Source organism: Pituophis catenifer, unplaced genomic scaffold (genome assembly GCF_029215685.1).
Source record: "Pituophis catenifer annectens isolate HBS135680 unplaced genomic scaffold, rPitCat1.0.hap2 SCAF_1, whole genome shotgun sequence".
In the NCBI taxonomy this organism is placed as follows: Eukaryota; Metazoa; Chordata; class Lepidosauria; order Squamata; family Colubridae; genus Pituophis; species Pituophis catenifer.
This window is the reverse complement of record NW_027256881.1, coordinates 315,948,674-315,976,136: the sequence shown is the minus strand read 5'-3', so window position 1 is coordinate 315,976,136 and position 27,463 is coordinate 315,948,674.

Here is a 27,463-nt window from a genome sequence, read left to right as displayed (position 1 = left end):
TGTTAGGACAATTGTAAGTTATGTGTCCTTTCTTAATACAATTTCTCATGAACTACTTTTGAATCTTATTTGCAATATTTATTGAAAGCATTCTAGGTGTACATGGTAAACCTGTACATACTTCTCCGCCCTCATCGCGTCGACAGATAATCACCCGGCTGCCCTGTTTAGGGTATCCTGCTCCCTCCTGTATCAGAGGGTGGGGGATGATCCTTTGCGGGGGGAAGCCGAGGAGTTTAGTCAACATCTGCGGGACAAGATCGCTCAGATTCGAGACAGCTTGGACTCTGACTGGGCAGAGTTGGACGGTGGGGAGGTAGCAGGTCTTGTTATCTGGGAAGAGTTTGACCCTGTTACCCCAGAGGAAGTGGACAGGATCATGAGGAAGCTGAGTGCGACCACTTGCTCCTGGCTGGTTTATGCAGCTCGGGAGGTGACACACAGTTGGATCCAGACAGTGATAACGGCATCCTTGGATGGAGGGAGTTTTCCTGCCACCTTGAAGGAGGCGGTGGTTAGGCCCCTCCTTAAGAAACCTGCCTTAGATCCAACCATTCTGGGCAACTTTCGTCCGGTCTCCAACCTTCACTTTTTGGCGAAGGTTGTTGAGAGTGTGGTGGCAAGTCAGTTTCCGGTGGCCCTGGATGAAGCAGATTAGACCCATGCCAATCGGGTTACAGGCCCGGTTACATCACAGAGACGGCATTGGTCGTGCTGGTGGATGCTCTCTGGAGGGCTCGGGTCGGGGGTAATTCCTCAGTCCTGGTCCTATTAGATCTCTCGGCGGCTTTTGATACCATCGACCATGGTATCATGCTGCGACGCCTCAAGGGGTTGGGGGTGGGTGGCATCGTTTTATGGTGGTTCGCCTCCTACCTCTCGGGTCGTACGCAAGCGGTGTTGGCAGGGGGCAGAGGTCGGCCATGAGGCCCCTCACTTGTGAGGTGCCCCAGGGGTCGGTCCTCTCGCCCCTTCTGTTCAACATTTACATGAAGCCACTGGGAGAGATCATCCGTGGTTTTGGGGTGGGGTATCATCAGTACGCTGATGATACCCAGCTTTTTATATCCACCCCGAACCAGCCCAGTGATGCTCTTGACATGATGTCCCAGTGCCTGGAAGCGGTACGGATCTGGATGGGGAGTAACAGGCTTTGACTCAACCCGGCCAAGACCGAGTGGCTATGGATACCGGCATCTCGGGCCGAGCGAGAAGTTTCAACGCTGTCTATTGGGGGCGAGGTGTTGCCTCCCGTAGACAGGGCATGCAACCTGGGCGTCCTCTTGGATTCATGGCTGAGTTTGGAGGGTCACATCACAGCCGTGTCCGGGGGGGCGTTTGCCCAGGTTCACCTGGTGCTCCAGTTGCGCCCATACTTGCACCGAGATGCCCTACACACAGTCACTCATGTGCTAGTCACCTCCCAGATTGACTACTGCAATACTCTCTAACTGGGGCTGCCCATGAAGACCACCCGGAGGCTTCAGCTGGTACAGAATGCGGCCGCGTGGGTTGTTGCGGGAGTGACCCGATACTCCCATATTACACCGCTCCTGCACAGCTTGCATTGGTTGCCGGTTGCCCTCCGGGTGAGATTCAAGGTGCTGGTGTTAACCTATAAAGCCCTTCATGGCTTAGGCCCAGGCTCTTTGTCGGACCACCTGCAACCAGCGTCAACTTCCCATCACCTGGTGCGCTCTCATAGAGAGGGCCTACTCAGGGTGCCGTCGGCTAGACAATGTCGGCTGGCGACCCCAAGGGGTAGAGCTTTCTCTGTGAGCACCCCCACGATTTGGAATCAACTTCCCTTCAGGCTCCGGTTGGCCCCTGACCTTCACACCTTCCACCGTGAATTGAAAGCCTGGCTATTTATGTCCCCCAAGCTGGACTGATGGGATAGTATATTTTAAATTTTTTTAAAAACTTTTCATATTTTTGTGTATATTTGTTGATTTTAACAGTTGCTTGGTCGATTGTTGTTGTGAGCCGCCCTGAGTCCTTGGAGATAGGGCGGCATACAAATTTTATAAATAAATAAATAAATAAATAAATAAATAAATAAATAAATAAATAAATAAATAAATAAATAAATAAATAAATAAATAAATAAATAAATAAATAAATAAACAAACATTACATATATTTGCTTTCACCTAGACACACAGTAAAGTGTAATCTTTTTATAGAGTCTTAATAATAATAGCTGCCTTAGTGGAAGAAGACTTAGTGAAATATCTAACATTCCTAAAACAGGATGCTTTATACAGTAATGCCACTTGCAGAAACAGAGAGGTGAGAAGTAAGCCCCTGATTTCCATATAAAAATAATCTAAAAGCACATGTGGGAATGTGTTAAGGAGATAACAATGCCCAGGGGGGTGTTTGAGTTCCAATGATACTTACTCTATAGCTGAGAAATGCCCCAAGAATCTCCTTCTATGGCAGCTGTACAAAAGAAAATCCATCTTCAGCAAAGAACAGACAGATAAAAATTAAAAAAAAAAGATAATTAGGACTGAACCATTTGAACAGTGTTTTGCTCCAGGAACGTTAGGCTGAAAAGGGCCACTACATAATAACATTTATTTATGAAATATGCTTACTCAACATTATGCTCTGTTGCTATCTGATGTGACTAGAAAACAATACTAATCAATAAAAAGATGGGATTAAATAGTGAAAATCTGTCATGTTACTATTGTCTATTGTCAACGAATGGGCATCAATTCAGAGGAGTTTATTAAAATCCAAAGTGAAATGGTATGCAATCGGTTAAATTAGAATAGGGGTGTAAAACTCAAGGTCTGCAGGCCAGATCTGGCCGATGTGGTGCTTAAATCTGGCCCATGGGGCTGGCCTGGAAATATCAAAGGACTGTCCCATGGTGCCTCTCCTGGCCAAAAACGGGCCAGGCGGAGGCCTCACTGGGGGGCCGTGAGGCTTCCCTGGCCTCCAGCAGCACTCTACTGGCCAAAAATGGGCCATGAGGACACCCCATGTGGCCCATTTTCAGCCAACAGAGTGCTGCAGGAGGCCGGGGAGGCCAAAAAGGGAGCAGAGGGGGCTGCACAAGTGCCGCCTCCACCCTGTTTTGGCTATCAGGGTGAGCAAGAGGCATCCGTCCAATCACCACCGCTCCCGTTCCCCACCATCCCACCAGCCCATTGAGGGGAACTACAATGCTGATCTGGCCCTCATAGAAATCCAGTTTGACACCCCTGAATTAGAGGTTCATGATTAGCAGCCAAAAATCTATAAAATACATTCAGAATTATGCAGGAAATCTGAGATTTGTTCTTTCTTCAAATCCTGGATTAACTGGGGAATTGGCAGAATTAACCTCTGCTTTTTTTGTAGCATCCCTTTCTGTTCTGCCACTTCTTTTCTTTGGAGAAAAAATACTCTGTATTTGGGATAGTGATACTCAGGGGACAAAACCTAAGTAACCTTTACCAAAGTACTTCATAGATTGGTGCATAATGTCAGCATTACACAGTGATCTGTGCTTTCTTTATATATACTTTAGGCTTCATGGTTATTTCATTAGTACATAGTAAAAATAATCACTGTTTCACAATAAAAATAAGACTTGGGTCATTTGTTTAAAATGTCATGTACAATAACCCAATATGAAAGGCCATCACAACGTCTTCTTGGGTCATTGTCTGCTAATGCAGTTTTGAATATTATTGCTTTCCAGCCATTACTGTTTATTCTAGAAGACTGGCAAGGCTCATTAATGTGAATGAATGCCAGGAGATGACATCATTTCCATTTAATTGTCTTGTTTATTAGCAATGTCTTTTCAGTTGTTTTAATAAAAGGGCAACCGAAGATAAAAGGGTACATTTGCATTCTTAAAAGAGATTCTGACAAGGTCTAGGAAGCTGTTGACACTTATTGTTTGCAAACGAGCTAATCAAATAACATTTTAATCTTCAATTCTTGCAACTCATCATTTTATTCCATTTTGACCTATCTGTATTTAATGCTTTTTTTATTCAAGAAAGAAGAGAGTATTAAAAAAAAATTTAAAAGGGTCTTATGATCATGTTTGTTTTTTTTTTTTGCAATAGTGAAATTGTAAAAGTGTCAAGAAGATTAACAATAAGTGTAATGACTTTATTAAGATAACAATGCCATATAAAATTGGCACAATCCCAAATTATTATTATTGGATTATGGACTTCTCAAAAGAGCCAGGTTTTTACACAGTATGTTCAAAATGTGATAATTTGCACCTAATCATTTGAACTTTGAATGAGAACTCTGTATTGATTTATTCTGTTACGATTTATTTCCTTTTCTATCCAGGATACCTTCAGAAATGTTTTCTAACATCATCATTCAAATCATTCCTTGTATGATTTATTAAATTATTGGTTTTTTTATGCTGCCCATATCCCCTGTGAGCTGACTCTGGTGGCTTACAGGCTATGACTCTGCTCTTTGGAGACACAGACTCATCAAAACATTTAAATATCTTTCCAAGGTCTTCATTGCTACCCTACCAAATGCTAATCTGTGGGATTATTCTTGATTGCTGGTTCCTTTACTGTAGACATTTGATCCAAAATGTAGCATTTCAATATCTTCATTATCAGTTCTCATTACTGTGCCTGTTATTAATATATACATACACTTACATACATGTGTGTGTATGTGGAAAGAGAGGGAGGGAGGGAGAGGGAAAGGGGGAGAGGGTAGAGGGGGAGGGGGAGGGAGAGGGAGAGGGAGAGGGAGAGAGAGAGAATTCTATGTTATACTTATGTTATCTGTTCCTTACTCTGGCCTGCCTCAAACGACTGACATCAATTCCTGTACTACTTCTTCGGGTTAAGTGTTTAGAAATCAAAAAATCCAGTTTCACACAGCTCTACTAATAATCAAAGGTGCATCCATCTATCAAGAAAGCTGCTCATTCTTTTTCTAAAACAAAAAAAATCCATCTACATGACTGAACTTCATTGTGCCTATTCCTCACTTTCTGTCTCATCTGAAAACATATCTCATCTCTATCATTTATTCCTCTGATCACATGATAAAGCTGTAAATAACCCACTGCTGTGGCACTGATGGTATTGGTGGGCGGGAAAGAAAAATTGTGATAGAAAGTCAGCTCGCAATATGACAAGCTGTAAACATGAAAAATTATTCCTTAGGTTACCCAAAGACGTTTAAAAACGTCGGGTTTTTTTTTTTTTTCCTAGCAGATTCTTAATGAAATGGGAGACTCTGGCAAGCAACTTTTCTGTTCTTCTGCCTGTTAGGTGCTGACTTTCTTTAAGGTTTCTGTAAATGAAATCAAGTATACTGTATATAAATTATATTTTTACATAGAAGACTCAGCTCTCAATTCTTAATTACTGGAACCAAACTAGTATATGCATCACAAAGCTTATATTAAAAGATTATTCTCAGAGGGGCAAATTTTTATTAAGACTGCTATTTTGTTTGCTGTAAGGAAGTCTACATGATAGTTATTAATCCCATAATAGAAATTCTCAAAACAAGGTGGTCCAGCCAGAAATCTCCCTTTCTGCCTAGAATATACCCTTTTGTGTAGAAAACTTTTGGTGCTCAAGCATAATTGGGGTTGATGCTGGGGCTAGTTCATTCTATTTATTTTATATTCTATTGATCTTATATGTCAGTTTTCTTAAAGGTAAAGGTTTCCCCTGTCCAGTTATGTCTGAGTCTAGAGGGTGGTATGTATCTCTGTTTCTTAGCCAAGGGAGCCTGCATTGTCCAAAGATATTTCTGGGGTCATGTGGTCAACAGGACTATACACCAAGGTGTGGTACCAATTTATCTACTAGCATTTGCATGCTTTCAAATTGCTAGGTGGGAAAGAGCTAGGACAAGTAATGGAAGCTCACCCCATTAATACCAAGTTTGGGTCTTGAACCTGGGCTGTCAGCTTTTAGCTCAGCATCTTTAACCACTGAGCCATCACGCCCCTCAGTCAGTTTTCTTAATATACATATAATTTAATCGGTTTAGTCCTGATATACATTTTTATGACCATTTCTTCAGCGCAATCTTTAAAATGTAAATGTCAGGCTGGGAAGCCATCTTTTGCATTGGGCCTTCAGGCCTGCCATAATTACTACTGTGGGAAACTGGGAGGGGGGATTGTATGGAGCATGGGTGATATGTATTCATAATAACATTCTTTTCTCAGAGTCAAGGCCATCTTGCCCTTTACCTGGAGAGGAATGGCTGGGAGAAGTTGGCTTGGTGTTTGGATTGGAGCATGTGATGGACTTGTAGGTGTTGGGCTTAGACTTTCCTTTGGGTGGGGAAACACTGGAAACTTTCAGATTCGGGTTTTCCCAGAGGTGCCAATATGACATCTTTAATAAAATGGAACTTTGAGGAAACTCAGGCCTTGGAGTTTTCTTTCATTGGGGGTGTTACTTGGAACCTTGACAGTAAGTTTTATTCATATAACTTGTTTTTGAAACCATAGCTATCCTTAATGGGATTTTTTTAAAAAAAATGCATATAGTTTAATATATTTTTTCAGCATTTAGAAGTACACATACTGTACTTTTTCTAATATGTTTCTTCTTCTTCTTTTGCATTAAACTTTTATCCCAGAAAAATGGATGCTAATGGACTATTCAGTGCTCCCATCTGCAATAACATCTGTTTTAGTGGGCCCACAGATAAATTCTCATGAAAATCCTTAGTAAGAATACAGCTTTATCATGCCTACTCTAATATAGAATATGTATTTTGATAGAAATAAGTGATGTTTAGAAGAGATAAAACTATAACTGTCTTATCAGACACTATTGTTTTATGATTCCTCAAAAATCTTAGGAAACAAGCTTCTAAACAGCATTTGTATGGGAGTAATAGTGATAAAAACTATTAACCGCAATAAGAAAGAGGAACTTGTATGAGATAAATCCTTGGCCATCATGGCAGGTTTAATACTGGTCATTCATCAGGGCTGGTGGAAAATGTCAGAGAATATAGAGTAGGAGTGGTGATCATGTGTTTGTGTGAATGCTGCAACAGATGAAAATAGAAGGATTGGTCATATGTGTCCCTCATTCATACTGAATGAGCGATCATTAAACAAGGACTAGCTATAGAGAAAAATTTTAAAAAGCCAGTTTGGCATAGTGATTAAGACATCAGGTAAGAAACTGGGAGACTGGGAGTTCTAATCCTATTTAGGCAAAAGCCAGCTGGGTGGTCCTGGGCCAGTCACTATCTTTCAGCCCTAGGAAGAAGGCAAGGGCAAACAACTTCTGAAACCTTGCTAAGAAAACTTCAGGAACTTGTCTAGACAGTCACTAGGAGTCAAGACTGACTTGAAGGCACCTTTTCAAATAAATAAAATGGATAAAGCCTAACAAAAGCACAATTAACCAGAAATTTTAAAAAAATGCCAGTGAAATTTGGTAATTGACTTAGGCTTATTAAAAAGGAGGAATGGGAGACACAGTCCTCAGTTTTCCCACTCCTAATTTAGAATCTAGAGAAAATAATTAAATATTCCTAGCTTGGACTATAATAAAAGTTGGAAGGGGATATGATAAGCTTTATGAACTTCCAAATTACTATCAGACCTGTATTAAACTCCAGGCTGGAAAGAATATCTGATATGGTTTGATCCCCAAAACTGTTTCTAGCTCTCTCAATTACTCAACCTTTTCTTCATCACGGATCCCCTTTACATACCTTTTGTGGCCATGGACTATGGCCATGGACCAGTGGTGAAATCCAAACTTTTTTACTACCGGTTCTGTGGGCGTGGCTTGGTGGGAGTGGCTTGGTGGGCATGGCAGGGGGAGAATACTGCAAAATCTCCATTCCCACCCCACTCCAGGGAAGGATACTGCAAAATACCCATTCCCTCCCCACTCCTGGGGGAAGGATATTGCAAAATCTCCATTCCCACATCAGTCTGGGGCCAGCCAGAGGTGGTATTTGCCAATTCTCTGAACTACTCAAAATTTCCACTACCGGTTCTCCAGAACCTGTCAGAACCTGCTGGATTTCACCCCTGCTATGGACCCCCAAGACTTAACTCAAGATTTAAATCATAACATTTATTCAAGCCTTCATGTATCCCCCAGGGTCCATGGACCACAGGTTGAGAATCAATGATTTATCCCATTAATTGATATGCCTCCTTTTCCAAGCATTCTTGGCAGTTCACTATCTTTACACACCTTTTTCGTTCCTTAAAAACAGTTATTGGGTAACATGGTTCAACAAAATAGGAAAGTGTTTACAATAAAAAAAATAAGAAGTTCCAGAAAGTAAATAGTCAGATATCTTTATGAAGTATAGCTATTCTGATAGGTACTTTCATGTAGCAGTAGACACTGGAAATAATTACAAATACCCAATTTTAATAGCTTGGAAGTTTTGGAAGCATTTCCATGCTGTTTTGGCCATAAATTGTATCTCACAACATAAACAGAGGATCAAACCTTGTGACCCTCAGAAAGAAAAAGTCACATCATAGATAGCAATAGCATTTATTTATTTATTTATTTATTTATTTATTTATTTATTTATTTATTTATTTATTTATTTATTTATTTATTTATTTATTTATTGGTTCAATTTATATGCCGCCCTTTTCCAGAGACTCAGGGCAGCTTACAATGGTTAAGCAATAGCCTTCATACTTTTGTATATACCTGCTTAGTAGGGCTTTGCCCCCCCCCCCAGCGGTGTTCTTTTTTATACAAAGTCAGCTTATTGTCCCCACAAACCGGGTCCTCATTTTACCTACCTCGAAAGGATGGAAGGCTGAGTCAACCTTGAGCCTGGTGAGATTTGAACTTGCAATAATTGCAGGCAGCTGGTGTTACTTAACAGTGCTTTAGTCTGCTGTGCCACCAAGGCTCTTAGACTTATATACCACTTCACAGTGCTTTCCAGGCCACTCTAAGTGATTTATCTGGGTCATCATTTTACCCACCTCGGAAGGATGGAAGGATGATTCAACTTTGAGTCGGTGAGATTTGAACTGCTGAACTGCTGGCAGCCGGTGATCAGTAGAAGTAGCCTGCGGTACTGCACTCTAACCACTGCACCACCGCAGCTCTTATTGCTATATAATGCTATATAATAATGATGCTATCATTATTGCCAATATGAGTGCTAAATAGCGCTCTCCAATTAGATGGAAATCCTGTGGTGTGCTTTTGTTCAGCTATTGTTTTCCTCTCCACTTCTGGTTCTAAAATAAATCTTAAAAGCCATGTTAGCTCTCTTCTTAACTGTCTTTAAGTGAGCTTAAAGAAATGAGACAAGGTAATATCTGTAGTCATCTTTAAAATGATGCACTTAGAAAGATGACATTTTAGTCATAAGCTTCCTTCCACCAAAAAAAAAACTTTAATGGGGTTTTCAGTGCATAAAAGATTCCAAATGGGACACACTTTGCATTGCTACATTTTCTAAAAAAAAAAAAAAATGGGTCCATAGTTCTTTCTAGAAATTGTTCTTCACACATGCAAGTAATATGCATAGTAGGAAATGTATATATTGGATCTTTATGGCTAATGCTATTTCCTGATATTATCTTCCAGGCTCCTGTATTGAGCTGAAGACTTCAAGGAAGATTTGGCTAAAAAGGTAAAGTTCCCTTTGTACATATGTGCTAGTCATTCCTGACTCTAGGGGGCGGTGCTCATCTCCGTTTCAAAGTCAAAGAGCCTGCACTGTCTGAAGAAGTCTCCGTGGTCATGGGCCGGCATGACTAAATGCTAAAGGTACACGGAACGCTGTTACCTACCCACCAAAGGTGATCCCTATTTTTCGACTTGCATTTTTTACATGCTTTCGAACTGCTAGGTTGGCAGAAGCTGGGACAAGTAATCCCGTTATGCGGCACTAGGGATTCGAACTGCTGAACTGCTGACCTTTCAATCAACAAGCTCAGCATCTTAGCCACTGAGCTACTGCGTCACTTAAGATTTGGCTATGTTCAGTTTAATTAGCAAATTTTGCTTCATGCAATTGAAGTTGAACTCTATACCGGTTATTTGGACAAGGTTGTATAGACTCTCCCAAATGCTTGCAAGTCCCTCTTTCAGATAATCTGGTGCCAGTGATCTTGAAGCAGATAGATCTTGAAGCATGGATAATTTGTGGCATTGTGAGATCCACAAAGGCTGACAAACATATTGATATACAAAGACGGTTGTGAAAAGAAAAAAAACATTAACTGTGTTGCAGCACCTCAAGGTGATGTGTCTCTTTGAAATGGGACAGAGAGTGTAGGGAAAGTGACCTATGCATTAATTCATTGAAGATCAAGAATTACTCATTGGATAAATTAGATTTAACTCACTTGAAATGGGATTAGAGTGATGGAAAACTGCTGAATATAATTTTTCTAAGAATTACACTTGCTGTATGCCTTTAAATGAGAAGCTCCATCTTAATCAACTTGTAATCCTGTCATTTAAACAAAGGTCTCTTTGTCATTCCCTATGATCATTTAAATTTATAATATTCTGTCAGCCTTGTGAAATTTCATTTACTTAAAGTCAGCTTCTTTTCTTCATTTGGTTCAAAGTCCTATAAAACTAAATAAAATAGAAAATGCAAAGTTTTTCAATTTCCTGTGGCTGAAGGAGAAATGTGCTCATTGTACATATATACTATATCAATATGAATTCCATTGTTACAATAATTATATTTGTCTAAATTGCCATTTCCCATTCCTATAATCTTTAATACAATTAATTTATAGTCCAGTGTGTTTCATCTGCAGAATATCCCATTCGTTGACAAATGGGCCTTTTAAGTATGCATCCACTTCACCAATTTATATCTTAAAGTCTGGTTAAGTGGCATGGATCTTGCAAAGTCCCCCCTTCAGATGGATCTTGCAAAGAATTTTGTGAATACAGGCTAGTTATTGTACTTAGTGATGAAAATTCTTCTACAGAAGAATTTAGGTAATGGCTACATAACTGGTCAGGTTGAATGTGATCGCATGTGCCAAATTTCATTTTACATCTTGAGCAAGAGAACATTTGGGAAAGAGGATTTTGACTGAACATTAGGAAAAACACCAAGTGGAGTTAGATGGTGGTACCACTCTGGTTCCTCAGACTGGTAAAGTCCCCTTCATTGGAGGAGCTAGGCAAAGATTACACATCAATGTGAGGGGGATGTTTTAATTTGGATTCTTGCACAAAGCACATGATTGCACTAGACTCCTTAGAGAAAGCCATTCAAGTACTCCAAGATCCTATAAATTAAATAACTTTATTATGAATAAGGAGGGTGTGATGGCTCAGTGGTTAAAGACATTGAGCTAGTCAGCTAGAAAGCTGACAGCCTGGGTTCAAGACCCAAGCACCAAATGCAGGATATGCCCCAACTTCTGCTCACCTAGCAGTTTGAAAGTATGCACTGAAGTGGGACAGTAACAGCATTCTATGTGCCTCAACATATAGTCATGCTGGCCATATGACCACAGCAGTGTCTTCGGACAATGCCAGCTCTCTCGGCTAAGAAACGGAGATGAGCACCGTCCTCTGGAGTCGGACATGGAAACCTTTACCTTTACTATGAATAAAAGTATCATAAATTGCAGTAAAGAAGACTTTTATGCCTATATCACAGTCTTCTGGTGAAACATTCATCAGTGATGAGAACTTTCAAGGTCTCTGTTATCCTTTTTTTTTCTCAAACGCCAGCACTCTGCTAAACAAATAATTTCCTCAACACTGTCAAACTAGTTACTAAGTCTGCATTACTATTAATCTTCTCATCATTCCTATCACCCATCTCCTCCCACTTATGACTGTATGTCTGTAACCTTGTTGCTGGTATCCTTAAGATTTATATTGACTGTTTCCCTATGACTATCATTAATTGTTGTACCTTATGATTCTTGATGAATGTATCTTTTCTTTTATGTACCCCAAGAGCGTATGCACCAAGACAAATTCCTTGTGCATCCAATCACACTTGGCCAATAAAAAATTCTATTCTATTCTATTCTATTCTATTCTATTCTATTCTATTCTATTCTATTCTATTCTATTCTATTCTATTCTATTCTATTCTATTCTACATTATTTGATATTTAAACCAACCGTCAATTGAAATAGGTATGTGAGTTTCATTTTTTAGTTACATTTTACCTCTGAAGGTTGTAAAGATTTATGGCCATAAATTCAGAATGAATTGACTGAAATTTGGGGCTATTTATTCATTTTAAGCTTTGTTGTGCTTTCTTTTGCAAAATTCATATACTCTAGGTATTCCTTTACAAGGCAATGATTGAACAAAATATTGTTTCTACCCAGCCATGAAGCCCAAGACTGTTCAAAATGACCCAGAATATTTCAAGGCATGAAGTGGATGTGTTGGCCAAAGGATGGATTTGCATTTAAATGATATCCTTCTTTCTTTTCAAAATATTTACATTCCAGTGAATTTTAATATTGACTGGTAGAAAGTTCACCCATGCAGAGCTCTTTTCTGAGAGAGATGGGCAATTAAAAAGTATGCTGAATAAATAAATATAAATAAATAAATAAATAAATAAATAAATAAATAAATATTCTAAATAGTTCCTTCTTGTGTTATATAACTTTATCACACACTTGTTTGCAACGTTCTATTCTGAAGTTTAAACCTGCAAATGTGAACCTAATTTGTTAAATTCTGCCCATAGATATAGAGAAATGCAAAGACTCATTATGGATTGTCTTTTTTTTTTCTCCTTGCTAGAAAGGTTATAGTAAAGCTAATTCTGATTATTACACTAACAACCAGTTCATTGCCCATAATTTGCTCTTTTCCATCTTGTGCACATTTTGCCACCAGAGATTATCTCACTAATGCATCATTATTGTTCTCAGCATTGTACCATTTGTTGCTGCTCTTTAGAAAGGATTGCATTACTCACAGGGTCACAAGACAAATTCTGTTCAACAGCCATGATTCATGTAGTCTGATGAAATTCATTTCCCGTCTTCATCCAAATGGAGTGCTTTGTATGGAGGCAGTGTGTAAATCTGGATGGAAATAATGATATGAGCATAGAGACACTTCTTTAAATCTTGTTGGTGATGTTTAAAATGTGCATTGTTGGTTAACATTAAGATTTAAATCACCTTTAGAGCCCTTTGTTACCATTTCAAAGCTCAGTGTAGAAAATTTATTGGTATTCCAATTTGGTGTGAAGTCTGAGCACAACACAGAAGCAGCCATTCAGAGTACATTTTAATTCACTTGAAATGTGATCGAGATTAACTTCCGATGTCCCTGATTAAAAATAGCCCAGAATCCTACAGATCAGGGATGTCAAACTCAAGGCCCCAGGACCGGATCCGGCCTGTGGGGTACTTAGATCTGGCCCACGGGGCCACCCTGGAAACAGCAAAGGGCAAACCTGTGGTGCTTCTGCCAGCGAAAGCAGGCTCCTGAGCTCCATTTTTGGCTGCCATGACCTCCTGCAACCCTCTGCCACTGAAAACAGAGTGTACTCTTTTTTGCTGGACAATTTTAAACAAAAACTGGATGGCCATCTGTTTTCAATTCTGTAGTACAGAAACTTGATTTCATTGAGGGCTGCATCAGGATTGTGTTTGACTTCAGGGGGCCAGGGTGGGAATGGCCAGCTTAACATCACTCCTGTCGAGGGTGCCTGTGGCAGCCCGAGCACTCTGCCAGCGAAAACTGGCTCCCAAGCTCCTTTTTTGTCTGCCATGGCCTCCTGCAACCCTCTGCCATATGCAGCCCTCCCGAGCTCCATTTTCAGAGCGGAGGGTTTCAGGAGACCGTGGCAGCCAAAAACGGAGCTTGGGAGCCTGTTATCATTGGCAGAGTGCTCAGGCCACCACAGGCACCCCTGATAGGAGTGACATCAAGCTGGCCACACCCACCCTGGCCCCCACAAAGTCAAACACAACTCTGATGCGTCCCTCAATGAAATCAAGTTTGACACCCCTGCTATAGATCATTTCCCCCTTGTTACAGAAAAAGGAGGTAGAGCTATATTTTTTTCAATTCATACCTCAAAATTGAGACAAACTGTGATCTGGATTAGCACAAAATAGGTTGAATTCTTTTTGGAGTGAAGAATCTAGTATAAAGAGTGTTGGGTGATTTTTTGCATACTCCTAATTGAAGCAAATTAAAAAAAAATACTTTCTGAATAAATGGTAGGAAAAGCTTCCTAAAGATAAAAGCAGTTTGGCCATGAAAACCATTTTTCAGAGTGTTGCTGAACCTTCTTTTGGCTGGATGTGTTCAAGCAGATACTGAAAAGCCATCTCTAAGGGATGCCTTAATTTGGATTCTTCCATTGAATATGAATTGGACTTGGTGGGTTAAATGATCCTTCCCAACTCTAGAATCCTTTGATCTATTAAAGCTGTTATTACAGTCAGTATTATTTCAACTCCAATGCTTAAGTAAATACTTGCTTTCATTCATGGGTGAATACAGCCAGAAATGACAACCTTGCTGTTCTGGTGTGGTCCATTTAATTCAATGGAGGGAAGAGAAGACATCTTCCACAAGCATAGATGCAATTTCAAATGTGAAGAAGGATTCCAAAATGTGTCCTACTAGTTTGCATTTGATGAAAAATAGAATAACAGAGTTGGAAGGGACCTTGCAGGTCTTTTGGTTCTATCTCCTGCTCAGGCAGGAAGCCTTATACCATTTCAGTCAATGGTTGGACAAATGGTTGTCCAATCTCTTCTTAAAACCTTCCAGTGTTGGAGCATTCACAACTTCTGGAGGCAAGTTGTTCAGAGGTGGTATTCAGCCAGTTTGCACCGGTTCCGTGAACCGTTGGCAGAAATTTGGCCAAGGTCACCAAACCGGTAACAGTGGCTGGCCCCAAAATGGTCCCCCGGTCACTGCTCACTCGGCTCGCCTGCCATGTTTGTTGCCGTCATGTTTTTCACGCACGTGCATCCTATTACCTTGCAAGTCCAATGGGATGCACATGTGCAAAGAACATGGTGGTGATGGCAGCAGCTTTTTCTACGACCTCTAGTACTTTTTGGTAGCTAGCGGCCAGCTGCCACAGCTGCAAAGCGGCTCTCTAAAGAATCTTCTTTCCAGCCATAGAAAACTCCAGTTATCTTGCCTTCTGGACTCTGGACCAGCTGCCATGGAAAGTAAGCAGCCCGAACAAAGAGGAAGTGGTGGGAGAGGAAGCGGGGCTAGGGCCGAGGCTTCTAAAGGAGGGGAAACGGGGCAACTGGCAAAGGGAGGGCGGGGGTAGATAGGTGGAAATTCCAAACATTTTCCTACCTTTTCCTGTGGGCGTGGCTAGGTGGGGGAGTCATGTGAGTGGGCATGGGCGTGAGTGACATCAAATTAGCCACGCCCACTCCGTCACATGCCCCCCCACCTAACCACGCCCACCAAACCAAATTTTTTTGAAACCCATCGCTGAAGTTGTTCCACTGATTAATTGTTCTAACGATCAGGAAATTTCTCCTAACTGCTAGGTTGGTTTTCTTCTTGATTAGTTTCCATCCATTGCTTCTTGTCCTGCCTTCTGGTGCTTTGGAGAATAGGTTGAACACCTCTTCTTTGTGGCAGCCCCTTAGATATTGGAACACTGCTATCCTGTCTTCCCTAGTCCTTCAAACTCAGTTCCTGCAACTGTTCTTCATATGGTTTAGTCCAGTTCCCTAATCATCTTTGTTGCTCTTCTGCACTCTTTCTCGACATCTTTTTTTATATCATGATGACCAAAATTGGATGCAATATTCCAAGTGTGGTCTTAGAATGATGACCATTGTATTAGCTAGCAGAATATCTACTAAGGCCTATCTCTTTTTTATTTCTCCTACTCTCTGGCCTTTCTGATTCAATAACACATGAGAGAGAAATATTCTGGGAGTTGACTTAAAATCAGAAAAGCATTTTTGTGGCTCTGTTTCTATACTAGGAGCATTTATAAATATATCAGGGGCTGTATAACATAATGTATCTCAGTCTGTGGCAATTATCTCAAAAATGCCATGTGAACAGAAGATGCTGCAAAGTGTAGTTTTCAGTTCATTCTAGTTATGCATCTATGTGAATAAATGAGCATGGACCAGTTGATTGAAACTATCGTATAACCAGAAACAATTCTTGTAACAGCATTCATTGAAAAAGAAAAAAAAAATCTGATACTTTTCAACAACTATATTTGCAGTAGTTTCATTCGTGCTACATTTATTTACCTGCATACCTGATGACACTGTTGTACAGAAAATAGTATGTGGCATAAGCTGGGGTTAACAAAGACTGGACAGCCACCTATCTGAAATGCTATAGGGTTTCCTCTTTGAGCAGGGGGTTGGACTAGAAGACCTCCAAGGCCTCTTCCAGTTCTATTCTGGCTGATTGGGAAGTGCTTTTTCACTTAATAGGGTATAGTAACTGTAACCAACATTTTCTCTTTTTTTAGTGCTCAAGATCATATAGCTTTGCATGATAAACAGACTAGCTTTCCAGGTTAAATGCATATTTGAACAAATGACATTGGAAAACTGCTTCCAAATGTGTATATTCTACATTGGTGGAGCATAGGTGAAATAGGGAAACTTGAATTACTAAGAACAAAGAATATTTCCCCAACAGTAACAATTTCATTGAGCGCATAAAAAAAACCATTGCAGCTTATGATTCATTGGGGAAAAATTGTGAATATAGTTGGTTAGTATCTTTTTATATGGTTCATTCTAATAAGTTTATTATCTAATAATAGCTGTATAGATCAAAGTGTGCAAACTTTGTATTTCATCAGGATGATACAAAAAAGAGAAAAATCCAGAAACTTAAACTGGATGATACAACAATAAGGTTTATTGACTCTAACATTGATTGTTGATTTGAAAGCTTGCACTCTCATTTTGACTAAGCCTAAGAACAAATTATTAATTGGCTTACTTTTTCTTTTATTATGGTCTGTGATTTTTGAGCATATGTACTGTTTATTTGCTGTTTATTTTGTTTCCATCAACAGGATATAAGTAGTAAGATTTTTTGGGGGTGATAGCGCCTGTATTATGAGGATTCTTGCATTATAGTAGTTAAGGCTCAAGGCTAGAATGAGAGAAACTGTGAGTTCAAGTTCCACCTCAGCCATGAAAGCCAAGTGGGTAAATTTGACTTGGGCCAATCACACTCTCTCTCCAGTTTGACTTGGGCCAATCACAACCCACCTCATAGGGCTGTTGTTGTCAGAAAAACAGGAAGAGGAAGGTGTGCTGGATATGTTCACTACCTTGAGTTATTGGTATAAATAATAAAGCTGGGAGAAAACTAAATAAATAAAATCAAACCTTCCCAAGGTAATTTGCCCTAGTATTTTCTTGCATTGCCAATGAAGGCCTACTTTTTAAAGGAAAACTTCTGAGGATCAGTGGGCTGGTGCCGCCACCTGTTGAATCAATGGACTGATCAAAGGGTGAGTTGAGTAAATACTGTTCTTTGCTAAATTCACATTTAACTGAAATAAATTTCTAAACAAGCCTTGGAGGGGGAAAAAAGTAAGAACTACAGATGCTTTAAGCAACAGTCTGGAAAATGCCTGCATTCTAAGTAGTTCCAAATGACTTTTAGACTTCTTTTAATCCATTTCTTACTGTTCTCATCTCTAACAAGATCCAGCTTGGCAATAGGAACTTGCAGAGAAACCACACTGTGTATCAAATGCAAATTATAATGCTGTGCCCTGAAATCCTAGGAAACACTTCACCTAAAGTTAAAGCTTTGCTGCTGATAAAAACTCTATCAAAGAATAAATTCCAAATAACCACAGGAACCCTCGCCAGTTCATCCTCCTCTTCTTCTCTATGGGCATTAGAGTCACAATGCTAGAAGCTAGCAAAGCTTTAATTTGGGGAGCTGGGAGGGGCAAAGCACCAACATCGAACTGTGCCAAATTAGCATAAACTTGATCCATTTGTTCATTCCATGCCAGAGAAGGATTAGTCTAACTGTGATTCAAGACATAAGGAGGTTGGTGTGTCTCTCGGATTAACCTGCTTTGTGATAGATGCCATTCAGGAGTCTGACAAAGGAGAAGGTGGGGGTGGGTGGGAAGGGGGTAAAGACATGCCCTAATCATTCTACAGCCTGCTCAGAGCGATCCATTCTCGTATTCCTCTGGAGACATGATTAGCAGTTCCATCCTGTGACTCGGCCTGATGCTATCTGCTTGTGATATTGTAAACAGGATTTCTTGAGAAAGAAAGCATTAGATGGCTATCTGCCATGTTGCACGCGAACAAGCCTGATGAATATAAATGCACCCAGGCAGAGGGCAGGGAGGGGGGGGGAGAGAGAGAGACAGAATGCAAGTTTATTGTCAGGCTTAAAATATATTGATTCCTGAATTCAGTGGCCCAGGTGAACAGAGTTCTCTCTTTCTATCTTGCTGAAATGTAAAGTTTTATTACCTCATAATAAAGTGAAAGGATTAATTTCAAATAGGTCCTGCAGAACGGTTGCACACACAAAAAATATCATTTCACTTTAATAATTTATACTAATGGAATATGCAATGTGATCTATATGAGGGTAGTAGAAGAGACACCAAGCAGAGAGTGGAATAATTTAATCTTCCTTTCCCCTTTCTTCTCCTCCTTCTATGGGTCTCATAGAAGACTTGATGTGACCCAAATGGGGAATGGTGAGAATCTGGGTGTTTTTTTGTTTTGTTTTTTTTAAGAGGCCCCATAATTTATGCCAAGAAGAAGCAGAAGGTGGAGATAAGTGCTAAAAGGATGGAAGTTGAATACCAAAAGATCTAAAAGACGTCAGATTTGTAAAAATTCAAATTGACTCAACCTCTGCTAGAATAAAAAAAAAATAAGAAGAAAATAAGAAAGGTCTTGATTGTCTTTTTTTTTTTTTTAAATCTCATTCTGTTTGATGAAACAGATTTTTTTATTTAATTAAAAAATAGAGATATTTGATGAAATTCTCATGAGTGGGATCCCATCATCTTGCCTTACCTTACTAGCTGCTTACTTTAATTAGAAGACTAATGAACTGAGGGTTTTGCCTTTCACTATACAGCCAACTTTCTGATAAACATCAGTTTTTCTGGATTTTCTTATACATAAAGCCAAGGTTGGACTGGAAAAATACTGAAAACTGAAGGAATGCTCTAAGGAAATGATATCAAGAGTCTAAATAAAGATGAACACTACAAATATCTGGGCATTCTTCAAGCTTCAACACTGAAGTCAAGAAAAAAGTTAGAAGTGAATATATCATGAGAGTGAAGAACATGTTAAAATCCAAAATCACTGGAGAAAAATATCATCAAGGTAATTCCAACTTTAGATATATAGCTGAAACAGTGGACTGACCACAAACAGAACTGAAGAGCCTGAATAGGTACACCAGAAAAATAATGACAATGAATCATGCTTTTCATCCATGCAGCAATGTTGACAGACTCCACTTACCAAAGAAAATGGAATGGAATATTGCAAGTAACCAGAAGAAGGGGAAAAAATATCTGTAGGACAGTAAAGAAGATGTAGAGAAGTTGGCATATCAGGAAAGCTTACTGATTATTGGAGAGACCAAAGTGGATTATAAGAAAGATCTTCGGTCTGACCTAAGTGTAGTACATAAAATTATCTGCCACAATGTCCTACCTGTCAATGACTACTTCAGCTTCAACCACAACAGTACATGAGCAAATAATAGATACAAACTCAAAGTAAACCGCTCCAAACTCGATTGCACAAAATATGACTTCGGCAACCGAGTGGTCAATACCTGGAATGCACAACCTGACTGTGGTTTCTTCCCCAAACCCCCAAAACTTTTAACCTTAGACTGTCTACTGTTGACCTCACCCTAATCCTAAAAGGTCTGTAAGGGGCATGCATAAGTGCACCAGCGTGCCTATCGTCCCTGTCCTAATATTCCTTTTTACTCTTACTCTTTTCATGTATTCAAATTATGTTTATACTTTTACCTGTTATCTTATATATGCTTGACAAATAAATAAAGAAAAAAGAAAAAGAAAAAAAGAGGGAGAGATGGCAAGGCAAAGTATTACAAGGTATGTATATAAAAACTAGCAGACAAAACAAATAACAAGAAGATCTGGCAACGGCCAAGAGTGGGAAATTTGAAGAAAGAGACAAAGGGGCTAATTCTGGCTGCACAAGACCAAGCATGAAATACAAATTCATACAAAGCCAGGTGAAGGACATGAATCATTATCATTATTATTTTTGTGGTCTTTTTCTAGTCCATAGGGTATCTTGATTCCTTCAGTTTCCACTATTTTTTTCCCTGTTGTTGGTGAGGGTAGCACATCTGTACAGTCCAAACTCCAGACAAGTATATGTCAGATGCCTTCTTACTGATCTTCCTTCTCTTGCAGTTTTCTAAAATCATGTTGTCAATTAGGAGCTGATTTTTTGTTCCTTTGCTGTTTGGGCGGTTTCCTTTCTGCTCTGATGGAAAGAGCTTGCTTTCAACTGTATGTTGTTGAAATGCCTCAGCTACTACATCAGTTAGCACTTTGAAAATTGTTAGTAAGCAGATAATTGACCTGTAGTTGCCTGATGCTATCCCTTTTGTTGGATCTTTCGGATTTATTATTATTATTACTATTAAAGTAGTATTTATTCAATAATTTTCATATGTTTGGGTTGAAAAAAAATCTAGAACTTCATGAAGGGCTCAACAAGCTGAAGAGTTTGGGGACTTCCCCTGTTTTATACAAAACTTCTCCCATATTTTTGTACTGAATATTGTCTGTGACAAGTGTTCTTGGAAAGAAGCCTATAAATGCTAGAAATAAACTAACACATTTGAGTTAAAAGGATGAGTGATGGTCATATTTTGGTTTCCTGGGTTATTTATTTTTTCTGAACCATTATATTCTGACCCCTCTTTTACCAAGCACTCCTCCCTGGTTCATTACAGTAGACACATTTTTCTTTCATAACTATTTACATGTGTAATTACTATAGGCACTTCAGGAATTGTTTGCTAACGGCTCTGCGTAAATACTAATTATCAGTAATTAAAAAAAAACACCCAGCTATTAGAAAGATAGTGATAGGGCTAAAATGCTGCTTAGGAAGCAAACAATGTTTGTTGAGGCAAAATTAAACATCAAATAACTTTCTCTCCATATAATTATACCACATGCATCATTTGCCTGCTGTGGAAATCAAAGGGCTAAAGAAAAACAGGTAACCTTGGAATTTTTCCTTCATTCTCCAAAATCCAAAAAATTGTGCTGTGAAATCAGTTGAATAGTGGAGAATATTTTATGCTACAGATGCAGAGAAGCACCAGATGCTTAGTGCATGCATTTCTTTCCCCTCACAACATGCTAAAACTAATGTGTCTGCCGAATGATGCTTTGGTGAGTTAATGTTATAGGCTATAAAACACAATAGGAGCCTGTCTTCTTTCAAACAAATGACAATAAATTATTTAAGTTTCATTCCGTCTCTGTCTTTTGCACTTCCTAACATAGGCAGAAGTAAAGAGATACAAAAGTGTACCTATCATGTTCCTTAAAGTTAGTTTTATTACAAATGTTGTTAAATCATCTTTTACGAGTTGAAGTTTCGAGTGTTATCCATGGGATGATGAAAATAATATTTGCCAATTTGAATAAAGGACATATTACACTTGTTATTGTAATGGAACTGAATGTCACAGTTCCATTCATACTGAAATGTATGGATATATTATTTACAAGTGATTTGTGCCACTTCAAACAAAGGATATCTACCAGGTTACAAGAGCAATAAAACCCCCAATAACCACATAAAAGTCTAAATGAATAATTATAATTCAAATTCATCATCATCATCATCCACAACTATCAGCAGCACCCATCCTAATACATGCATCAGGTACTGTGCTGCCCTGCTCACTCACACTCACACATAACTGTGGTTTAGTGAGTTTATTACTATTCCCCAGCAATTCCCTTCTCCAAAACCTAGAACTGTCCCAATTAAGTCCAGCCACGAGCACGCCAAGGTTAGTCCACAAAGCAATGGCTCAATAGTCCACAAAGTTGCTCAAACAAAATAACTCCACCGGACAAACTTAAATCCAACAGGCAAAACTTAAATCCACACATAAGAGAGCTCATGAGTCAAGAAATCTCCAGAGTTTTCAAGGCACAATTCAATTCCAAACACAATGTCAATCCAGAGTGAGTCAGGAATCATAATGGTAAGAAAACATATAGCTAGAAAACAAACACGTTCACAGCAAATCCTCCATCTGTCTGCTGTGATAAATAGCCAGCTTGCCAGTGCAGCCCATCAAGATGGGCGGGGCTTTCTCCTATTGAGTAATCTGGCTGACCTTCTCTGCTCCTGCTGTCAAGGTTCCAATTAATGAACCTTACATAGCTCTCAATGTCCTTCTTGAAGGATGGCCACCAAAACAGCCTTTTCAGTAAGTGAAGCGTTTTTACAAATCCAAAGACTTTGGAGTCATTGCAGGTTTGCATGAGTTTTAGTCTCTGGCCAACTGGGACATATAATTTTCCTACCATCCAAGGTAGGCCATCCTTCATTGAGCAGGAGTCTTTGTGGTTTTGTCATGGTCTAGAACAGGGGTCTCCAACCTTGGCAACTTTAAGCCTGGAGGACTTCAACTCCCAGAATTCCCCAGCCAGCTGGCTGGGGAATTCTGGGAGTTGAAGTCCTCCAGGCTTAAAGTTGCCAAGGTAGGAGACCTTGGTCTAGAGCCTGCTTAAAAGCTAGGGTGATGGTATTGTCCAGAGATGGGTCCTCTTTCACCTTCTCCCTAGTGGTCACTCAGGCCACTAATTTTGAAGCTGGGGAGTAGGGCCTTAATTATTTCTGGTTTGGTGCTGTTGTATTGCGGTAATCTTGACAAAGCATAAGCTGGAAAGGTAGCGGAAGGTAAAGTTAAATCACTGGAAGTATTGGAGCCAGTGTGCTTGCTTAGGGGACAGTTTCCTTGGGATTTTGAGGACTTCCAGGTTTTTACGGTCAGTCCATCTTCTCCCCTCCAGGAAATGGCACCAGGTGAGGAGGACCTAATGGACAGCATAGGCTTCCTTCTCCCATACTCCCCACCACTGCTCCATTTCTGTCAGTTTTTTTGAGGTGTACACACAGGGCTGCAACTGGCCCTGCTGGTTCTCCTGGACTAAAATGGCTCTGACTGCTATGTTGTTAGTATCAGTTTGGATGACAAAAGGTCATTTTCCTGTTCCTCAGTTGCCAGGTTCTGTTCAAAGTTGACACCTGCCTTTTTCTCTGTCTTATGTGTTCTTGGAGCAGAGTACAGAAGGTAGTTCCTCCTCCTCTTCTGCCACTGCAAGCTTTCCCAGCTGGAGTCTCAGCCAAATCCCTTCCAGTTGGCCATTCAGAGCCATCAATCAACTCAGTTCCTGACATTCCAGGAATGGGCTCATCCTCCCCTGAGCTGACATCTAAGGAGGTATCTGGGGCATCGTCCAAGGGAGACATCACAGGTACATGCAACATCAACAACTTAATGTCTCAGTATGGAGAATGTAGTTTATCTAATTTTAGGCCAGATTGTCTGGGACCTCTGGAGTTTTAATTTGGTAAGAACGGAAGGTTCACATGTTGTGTACCCATGCTAAATGACAGGAGCAAAATTCTAGATCCATGGGGATTCTGCTTTATGATGTAAATCACCTGATTCCCCCATGATGCCCTTAAAGTGTTCTCTTCCTGTTTCTGCAACAAAATGCACACACAGAATTGAGGAAAAGCATTTTTGAGTACTTCAAAAGGATGAATGAAATACTTTTTTGTTTTACCATAAATTGTGCATTTTTGTAGCATGTTAACCATTATAATGCATTTAAATAATCTATTGGTGTCTTTTTGAACTATGAAGTGACTAACTTGCCCTAATGTTTTATAACTCATTTCAGTGGGATTAACTATGCACCCAGTCCAATAAAATATAGACGTGATTTATCAGGCAAAATGCTAACTCCAAGCATTTTACATTATCTTAAGGTAAAATAACATTATGTTAAAAAATTTTAATAAAAGGGTAAGTTAAAGATAAGGCAGGGAAAAAACACAATCAAAAAATAATTCTGAGAAAAGTAACTGAATGTTGCCTCTTGAAGCAGATTTCACTATTTAATACTTCCTATAAAATTGAGATACAAGACAGGATTTTATCAGTAGAAACCATCCCTTCTTTCAGTCTATGCCAAGAATGGGAGGAGCAACAAAGAGCAAACAGTTCAAACAAAGTTCTGTGTATCAGTAAGATATCCTCTTACTGAACTGTTATAAAAAAAATGCATTTTTTAAAAAGCCCAAGCTCATAATACCATCTGATCTTTATTTTGATTCACCCAAAATAAAAACAATACAACCTCATCTGGAATGGAAATGACATAAAAGAGATTCCATTGGAAATTTTTGGTATTTCCACCTACAGGATGAGTTTAGAGGAAGCCAATCATCAAGTTCTTTAAGGGGAAAAAAAAATTGAGACTGTGTATAAGTTCAGCTGAAGTTCAGGTTGAGTTTTGAGCAATTCATAGTCTTGAATGAATTTATTCTTTTGCTTCCTTCCTCCCTCCGCCCTCAGAGCTTGTTAATGTTGAAATGTAGGGAAGTGGCCGAATTACTATGCACAGGGGAAATCAAGACTCCGAGTCCACTTAATTTTTAAAACAGGAGAGACTGCAAAGAAAATTGCAGGTGATCCAGAAACAAAATTCAGTCTTCTTTGTGGAAAATACTATTTGGTAAATGATTGAAGTTTCTTCTTCCCAAAAGGCAACCAATGATTTGAATCTACAGCTGAATCAAAATATTTTGGGTGGTATCTTCTCTACTTTCTTTTTACTCCCTGTAAAAGAGGCTGTTTATGACAAGGCATGATAGTGCTAATTTTAATCCAAAAATGACATTAACATGTATTTCCTCCTCCTTAAATCAATAAAAAAAATATTGATTTAAATTGTGCTGGCCCATGGTTTAGTTTTATTGTGCCACAAAAATTGTCAGCTCACTGATTAATAGATTCCCCTGGTTAAGATAGATTAAAGAGAAGAGAGGAGAGATGAGAGAGGGAGAGAGGGAGAGGGAGAAGGAGAAGGAGGGAGAGAAAGAGAGAGAGAGAGAGAGAGAGTGGGAGGGAGAGAGAGAGAGAGGGGTATCCTAGTTACACAGTTACAATTATCAGAGTTATTTTAGTAATCAAGGAGACATAAATTGATGTGGTAAAGAGATTTATTATTTTTATTTATTTATTTATTTTGTCGCATTTCTATGCCGCCCAACTCCCAAGGGACTCTGGGCGGCTTACAACAAAGAATAAAACAATGCGAACAATCCCATAAAAAAAAGTTAAAAAGAAAAACATTAAAACATTAAAAACTTTAAAACCGTTAAAACACATGCACTCCAATTCGTGGTCGGGTCTTGCAAGATCATTATAATGAGATCAACGGCCACAGGCCTGCCAGAAGAGCCAGGTCTTCACCGCTTTGCGGAAGGCCAATAGGGTGGGGGCAGTCCGGACCTCAGGAGGTAATTGGTTCCAGAGAGCCAGGGTAGCCACAGAGAAGGCCCTCCCCCGCCAGCCAACATTGTTTAGCTGACGGGACCCAGAGGAGACCAACTCTGTGGGATCTTACCGGTTGCTGGGAGCTATGTGGTAGAAGGCAGTCTTGAAGATAGCCTGGCCCTGAGCCATATAGGGCTTTAAAGGTAATGACCAACACCTTGATGTCTTGATTGCCACAGGAGGAGGAGGAAGAATGAACCGAAATGAGCATTCAATATCTTCATAAATTAGATGGGGGAATAGAAGGAAAACTCAACTAATTTGCACATGACGCTAAGCTGGCAGGAATAGCCAACATTACAGATGACAACCTCAGGATCTGAAAAGATCTTGACAGACTTGAACAATGGGCCCTATCTAACAAAATGAAATTTAATGTGGAGAAAAGCAAGACTTACCATTCGTACAAGGGCTGAGTGCATGCCAGCCCACTGCAGCCCAGTTCTCTCCTTCCCAAGCTGGTTGCAAAGGTTCGGAATCTAGTCCAACCCCCTGTTCAAGCAGGAGACCTTATATAATTTCAGACAAGTGACTGTCCAGTCTCTTCTTAAAAACCTCCAGTGATAAAACTACTACTACTACTACTTCTTCTTCTTCTTCTTCTCTGCCTCCCTCTCCTCCGCCCCTCCTCCCTTCCCCCATCCTGCCTAACTCAGGATTAGAACTCACAATCTCTGGTTTGTAGACTGGTGCATTAACCACTAAACCAACTGATTCTTATTTAATATATACAAACTGTTAAAGCAAAATGAATTCTCCTTTTTTCTGCGCAAACAGTTAGCACCAGCCAGGCATACTGTATTTTAGTGAATAAAATTAAAACAAAATCTCTATTTTGTTATGCCTTTTTCCTTCTTTACCAATTTGAAAGTAATTCTGATGTTCTAAGGCATTACTTTGGTTTGAATTACAAACAGATGAATGACTTCTAAATTGCTGGCTCACTTGCAGTGGAATTCTGTCATGTTTTTCTTTCTGTAAAATGGATGACATGAGCCAAATGTAGAAATATAATATCCTGCTGGCAAAATCTCTTTTTAAAAAAAAAACAAAAAAACCTATTTTTAATCTGGTGATTTTAGTATATACTGGCAGGCCACTATATACTAAAACACTTGAATCTGTCTTCTTAAGAAAGTGAATGGCTGTTTTCATTTTCATTTCCCCTACTTAAATGACACCCCACCACCTCCCAAATAAGTATGTAGCAAATGGAATTAGATGGCATGTGAACAGTTAAAACATGTAAATGGAGTTAGCAGCCATGTGATCTTTTTCTAGCATACAGAGTGAGCACAGATGCTGCTTTTTATGGGGTCTCTTTTTTCACTGCATAAGAAGAACATGAAGTGGAACAAATGAGATTTGGGTTTTATTATACTTTTATAGCATTGCATTACATATAGGAGCTAATTCTTTTTTTAAAAAAAAAAATAACACCTGAACACCTTTGGCAACTTTCAAATATGCACAACAGCTTTGTCTTTAGTTGTTATAGCATTCCTCAGCCTAGAGTGGGCTATGAAGCTCAACTGCATGCTATGAAATTAAGGGCAATTCAGCACACCCTCAGAAGCAATTTGAGAGCAGGCTGCCATCGTCTTCTACCAAATTGCTAAGACAAGCAATGAAAATTACTGCTATGCCTTGAGCTGCTGTCAAGCCTAGAGCATCAAAACCACCCTTTACCGCCACTGCAAATAAAGATTGGGGAATGGGCTGTTCCTCAAGGTAAAATTTCATATGGAGGCTAGATAGTGATTCACTGGAGGTGTTTACCTTTGCTTTGCACTGAGCTTCTGAAAGGTTTAAGGCAGACCCAGGCATTTTAGAGTTTGTGGGCCACACCTGGCCTGTGGCAGCAGGGGGCATCCGTGTGAGGCAAGGCATCATC